General features: G+C 38.1%; 1 non-coding gene across 1 annotated transcript; it reads right to left on the reverse strand.

Annotated features, from left to right (window-relative positions):
* Window positions 1-6111: 6111 nt before the first annotated feature.
* On the reverse strand, window positions 6112-6218 carry LOC114614602. The gene has a single exon (XR_003710364.1). It is a non-coding gene; the product is annotated as a U6 spliceosomal RNA (small nuclear RNA).
* Window positions 6219-6450: the final 232 nt, after the last annotated feature.

Consider the following 6450-nt stretch of genomic DNA (forward strand, 5'->3'; position numbering starts at 1 on the left):
GAAATAGAAACAATAAAGAAAGTTCAAAGGGAGACAACCATGGAGATAGAAAACCTAAGAAAGAGATCAGGAGTCATAGACACAAGCATCACCAACCGAATACAAGAGATAGAAGAGAGAATCTCAAATGCAGAAGATACGGTGGAAAATATTGACACAGTTGTCAAAGAAAATGCAAAATGCAAAAAACTCCTAACTCAAAACATCCAGGAAATCCAGGACACAATGAGAAGACCAAACCTAAGGATAATAGGTATAGATGAGAATGAAGATTCCCAACTTAAAAGGCCAGTAAATATCTTCAACAAAATTATTGAGGAAAACTTCCCTAACCTAAAGAACAAGATCCCCATAAACATACAAGAAGCCTACAGAACACCAAATGGAATAGACCAGAAAAGAAATACCTCCCGTCACATAATAATCAAAACATCAGATGCACAAAACAAAGAAAAAATACTAAAAGCAGTAAGGGAAAAAGGTCAAGTAACATATAAAGGCAGACCTATAAGAATTACACCAGACTTCTCAACAGAGACTATAAAAGCCAGAAGAGCCTGGACTGACATCATACAGACCCTAAGAGAACACAATTGCCAGCCCAGATTACTATACCCAACAAAACTCTCAATCATTATAGATGGTGAAACCAAGATATTCCATGACAAAACCAAATTTGCACAATATCTTCCCACAAACCCAGCACTTCAAACGATAATTGATAGAAAACGCCAACACAAGGAGGGAAACTACAACCTAGTAAAAGCAAGGAAGTAATCTTCCAACAACCCAAAAGAAGATAACTATACAAACATAACTTTACCTCTAATAACAAAAATAACAGGAAGCCACAATCATTTTTCCTTAATATCTCTTAACATCAATGGTCTCAATTCCCCAATAAAAAGACGCAGACTAGCAGACTGCATACACAAACAAGACCCAGAATTTTGCTGCATACAAGAAACGCACCTCAGTGACAAAGACAGACACTACCTCAGAATAAAAGGTTGGAAAACAATTTTCCAAGCCAATGGTCCCAAGAAACAAGCTGGAGTAGCCATTCTAATATCAAATAAAATTGACTTTCATCCAAAATTAATCAAAAAAGATAAGGAAGGACACTTCATACTCATCAAAGGAAAAATCTACCAAGGTGACCTCTCAATTCTGAACATCTATGCTCCAAATGCAAGGGCACCTACATACATAAAAGAAACTTTACTAAAGCTCAAAACACACATTACACTTCACACAATAATAGTGGGGGATTTCAACACCCCACTCTCAGCAATGGACAGATCATGGAAACAGAAACTAAACCAAGACACTTTGACATTAACAGAAGTTATGAACCAAATGGACTTAACAGACATCTATAGAATATTTCATCCTAAAACAAAAGAATATAGCTTTTTCTCAGCACCTCGTGGTACCTTCTCCAAAATAGACCATATAATTGGTCACAAAACAACCCTCTACAGATACAAAAAGATTGAAATAATCCCTTGCATCTTATCAGATCACAATGGACTAAGACTGGTCTTTAATAATGACAAAACCAATGGAAAACCCACGTGCACATGGAAACTGACCAACTCTCTACTCAATGGTGACTTGGTCAAGGAAGAAATAAAGAAAGAAATAAAAGACTTTTTAGAATTCAATGAAAATGAGGACACATCATACAAAAACTTGTGGGACTCCATGAAGGCAGTTCTAAGAGGAAAACTCATAGCTCTAAGTGCCTACAAAAAGAAACTGGAAAGAGCACACAGTAACAACTTGACTGTACAACTAAAACCTCTAGAACAAAAAGAAGCAAAGACACCCAAGAGGAGTAGAAGGTAGGAAATAATCAAACTCAGGGCTGAAATCAAACAAATAGAAACAGAAAGAACAATACAAAATATCAATAAAACCAGGAGCTGGTTCTTTGAGAAAATCAACAAGATAGATAAACCGTTAGCCAGATTAACCAGAGGGCACAGAGACTGTATCCAAATTAATAAAATCAGAACTGAAAAGGGAGACATAACAACAGAAACTGAAGAAATTAAAAAAATCATCAGATCCTACTACAAAGGCCTATACTCAACAAAACTGGAAAACCTGAATGAAATGTACAATTTCCTAGACAGATACCAGGTACCAAAGTTAAACCAGGAACAGATAAACCATCTAAATAGTCCCATAACCCTTCAGGAAATAGCAGCAGTCATTAAAAGTCTTCCCACTAAAAAAAGCCCAGGACCAGATGGTTTTAGTGCTGAATTCTATCAGACCTTCAAGGAAGACCTAATACCAATTCTCTTCAAACTATTCGACAAAATAGACACAGAAGGAACACTACCCAATTCGTTCTATGAAGCTACAATTATACTCATACCCAAACCCCACAAGGACCCGACAAAGAAAGAGAACTTCAGACCAATCTCCCTTATGAACATCGATGCAAAAATACTTAATAAAATTCTAGCATACCGAATCCAAGAACACATCAAAACAATCATCCATCATGATCAAGTAGGTTTTATCCCAGGAATGCAGGGATGGTTCAATATTCGGAAATCCATCAATGTAATCCACTATATAAACAAACTTAAAGAAAAAAAACACATGATCACCTCACTAGATGCTGAGAAAGCATTTGACAAAATTCAACATCCCTTCATGATAAAAGTCTTGGAAAGATCAGGAATTCAAGGCCCCTACCTAAACATAGTAAAAGCAATTTACAGCAAACCAGTAGCCAACATCAAGCTAAATGGAGAGAAACTTGAAGCAATCCCACTAAGATCAGGGACTAGACAAGGCTGCCCACTCTCCCCCTACCTATTCAGTATAGTACTGGAAGTCCTAGCCAGAGCAATTAGACAACAAAAAGAAGTCAAAGGGATACAAATAGGAAAGGAAGAACTCAAAATCTCACTATTTGCAGATGATATGATAGTATACTTAAGTGACCCCCAAACTTCCACAAGATAACTCCTAAACCTGATAAACAACTTCAGCAAAGTGGCTGGTTATAAAATCAACTCAAACAAATCAGTAGCCTTCCTCTACATGAAAGATAAACAGACTGAAAAAGAAATTACGGAAATGACACCCTTCACAATAGTTGCAAATAATATAAAATATCTTGGTGTGAATCTAACCAAGCAAGTGAAAGACCTGTATGACAAGAACTTCAAGTCTCTGAAGAAAGAAATTGAAGAAGATCTCAGAAGATGGAAAGATCTCCCATGTTCATGGATTGGTAGGATTAATATAATAAAAATGGCCATCTTGCCAAAAGCAATCTACAGATTCAATGCAATCCCCATTAAAATCCCAACTTAATTCTTCACAGAGTTAGAAAAGGAAATTCTCAAATTCATATGGAATAACAAAATACCCAGGATAGCGAAAACTATTCTCAACAATAAAAGAACTTCTGGAGGAATCACCATCCCTGACCTCAAGCTGTACTACAGAGCAATAGTGATAAAAATTACCTGGTATTGGTACAGAGACAGGCAGGAAGATCAATGGAATAAAATTGAAGACCCAGAAATGAACCCACACTCCTATGGTCACTTGATCTTTGACAAAGGAGCTAAAACTGTCCAGTGGAAAAAGGACAGCATTTTCAACAAATGGTGCTGGTTCAACTGGAGGACAACATGTAGAAGAATGAAAATTGATCCATTCTTATCCCCTTGTACAAAGCTCAAGTCTAAGTGGATAAAGGACCTCCACATAAAACCAGATACACTGAAACTAATAGAAGAGAAGGTGGGGAAGAGCCTCGAATACTTGGGCACAGGGGAAAAGTTCCTGAACAGAACTCCAATGGCATATGCTCTAAGATCAAGAATTGACAAATGGGACTTCATAAAATTGCAAAGTTTCTGTAAGGCAAAGGACACTGTCAATAGGACAAAACGACAACCAACAAATTGGGAAAAGATCTTTACCAATCCTTCATCTGATAGAGGGCTAGTATCCAATATATACAAAGAACTCAAGAAATTAGACTCCAGACAACCAAATTACCCTATTAAAAAATGGGGTATAGAGCTTAACAAAGTATTTTCATTGGAAGAAACTCAAATGGCCGAGAAGCACCTAAAGAAATGTTCAGCATCCTTAGTCGTCAGGGAAATGCAAATCAAAACAACTCTGAGATTCCATCTCACACCAGTCAGAATTGCTAAGATTAAAAACTCTGATGATAGTAGATGCTGGCGAGGGTGTGGAGAAAGAGGAACACTCCTCCATTATTGGTGGGATTGCAAGATGGTGCAACCACTTTGGAAATCAGTCTGGCGGTTCCTCAGAAAATTGGACATAACATTACCTGAGGACCCAGCTATACTACTCCTAGGCATATACCCAGAAGATACTGGAACATATAAGAAAGACATATGCTCAACTATGTTCATAGCAGCCTTGTTTATAATAGCCAGGAGCTGAAAAGAACCCAGATGTCCTTCAACTGAGGAATGGATTAAAAAATGTGGTATATTTACACAATGGAGTATTACTCAGCTATTAAAAACAATGAATTCGAGAGGTTCCTAGGTAAATGGATGGAACTAGAAATTATCATTCTGAGTGAGGTAAGCCAATCACAAAAGAACACACATGGTATTCACTCACTGATTATTGAATGCCCAAGATGCAACTCACAGGCCACATGAAGCCTATAAAGAAGGAAGACCAAGTGGGGGTGATCTGGTCCTTCTTAGAAGGAGCAACAAATTACTCAAGGGAGCAAATATGGAGACAAAGTGAGGGACAGAAACTGAAGGAGGGGCCGTTTCATGACCACTCCACCTGAGTATCTATCCCATGTGCAATCACCAAAGGTAGATGCTGATGTGGCAGTCAGGAAGTGCATGCTGATAAGAGCCTGATGGATATCTCCTCAGAGGTCTTCAAGAGTCTGACATACTCAGAGGCAGATGCTCACAACTAGCCATTGAACTGATCATGAGGTTCTCAATAGAGGAGTTAGAGTGAAGACTGAAGGAGAGCTGAAAGGATTTGCAGCACCATGAGGAGAGCAACAATACCAACCAATCACAGCTCCCAGGGTCTAAACCACCAGCCTGGGAGCACTTAGGGGGGGATCCAGCACTTCAGTTGAATATGTAAAAGTGGAGGGCCCTGCTGGGCATAGGTGGAAGAAGAGAACCTTGACTGCATGAAGGCTGGATGCCCCAGGGTGTGGGAATTTTGAGGGTGGGGAGGTGGGAGTGGGGGGGAGTAGATAGAGGTTACATCCACAGAGAAGAAGGAGGAGGGGCGAGGGGATTGGGGGTTCCTGGGTGGGTGGGGTATGGGGTAAGGGGACTACATAGGAAATGTAAATAAAACATCCAAATATAAAAATAAATAAAAAATAAAAAATAAAAAAACTCAAGTCCACTACACACATAAACAAATAATATGAAAAACACAACTATATGAAATAACAATAGAGGTATGAAAGTTGGAATAAAAGATATAATCCTATTAATAGTATATTGAAAACAAAATTAACAAGGCACAACTGTAACAAAGCATGGACACAGTGTTGCTACACAATACCAATGAGAACAAATGGAGGGCTCCAGAGCCAGAGGCAAGTCGACCTTGGAGAGTATGTGTGTATCTGTATGTGTCTGTGTGTGTGTGTATGTGTGTGTGTGTGTGTGTATCCTTTTTATCCAGTATTTTTATAAATACAATCTATTTACTTTAGTACTTTTACCTTCGACAATTTCATACTTGCATATAGTGCATTGTAACCATTTTCCACCTCTATTTCCCTCTTTTACCCTCCTTCCCCTCTTGCTAAAGATTATTCTAAAATATATGTACATGAACCAAGGAGCTAGGCTAAGTGGAATAATTTGAAAAGGAAGCATGCAGTATCTCCTGTTATTCTAAATGCTTATAATGGATTTAAGACTGATTATGACATGGATCCTTTGACAAGGACAAAACATAGATCATTGGAACAGAACAGAGAAACAGCTCTACACAAATGCAGCCAAATTATTTTGTAAGTTAAGAATAAGAGCAATTTGAAAGAATCTATCTTAACAAATAGAAATAGTGTGCCCAGTGACAAAATATTAAAAAAATATGAAACACTTCACTAATTTGCGTGTTGTCCTTGTGCAGGGGCCATGCTAATCTTCTCTGTATCATTCCAATTTTAGTTTATGTGCTGCCAAAGTGAGGACCACTGTTTTCTTTTATATTAAGAATAACTCATTTACAAAAGAGTGGTTGTACAAGTTTACACTCCCACCAGTAATGGAGGAGTATTCTCCTTGGTCCATGTCCTTGCCAGCATGTTCTGTTCCTTGAGTATTTGATCTTAACCATTAGGGTGGGTGTAGGGTAGAATCTCAGAGTTGTTTTGATTTGCATTTCTCTGATAACAAACGATGTTGAACACACACACACAGAAGC

The sequence above is a fragment of the Grammomys surdaster genome, unplaced genomic scaffold (genome assembly GCF_004785775.1).
Source record: "Grammomys surdaster isolate TR1022 unplaced genomic scaffold, NIH_TR_1.0 126391, whole genome shotgun sequence".
Classification (NCBI taxonomy): Eukaryota; Metazoa; Chordata; class Mammalia; order Rodentia; family Muridae; genus Grammomys; species Grammomys surdaster.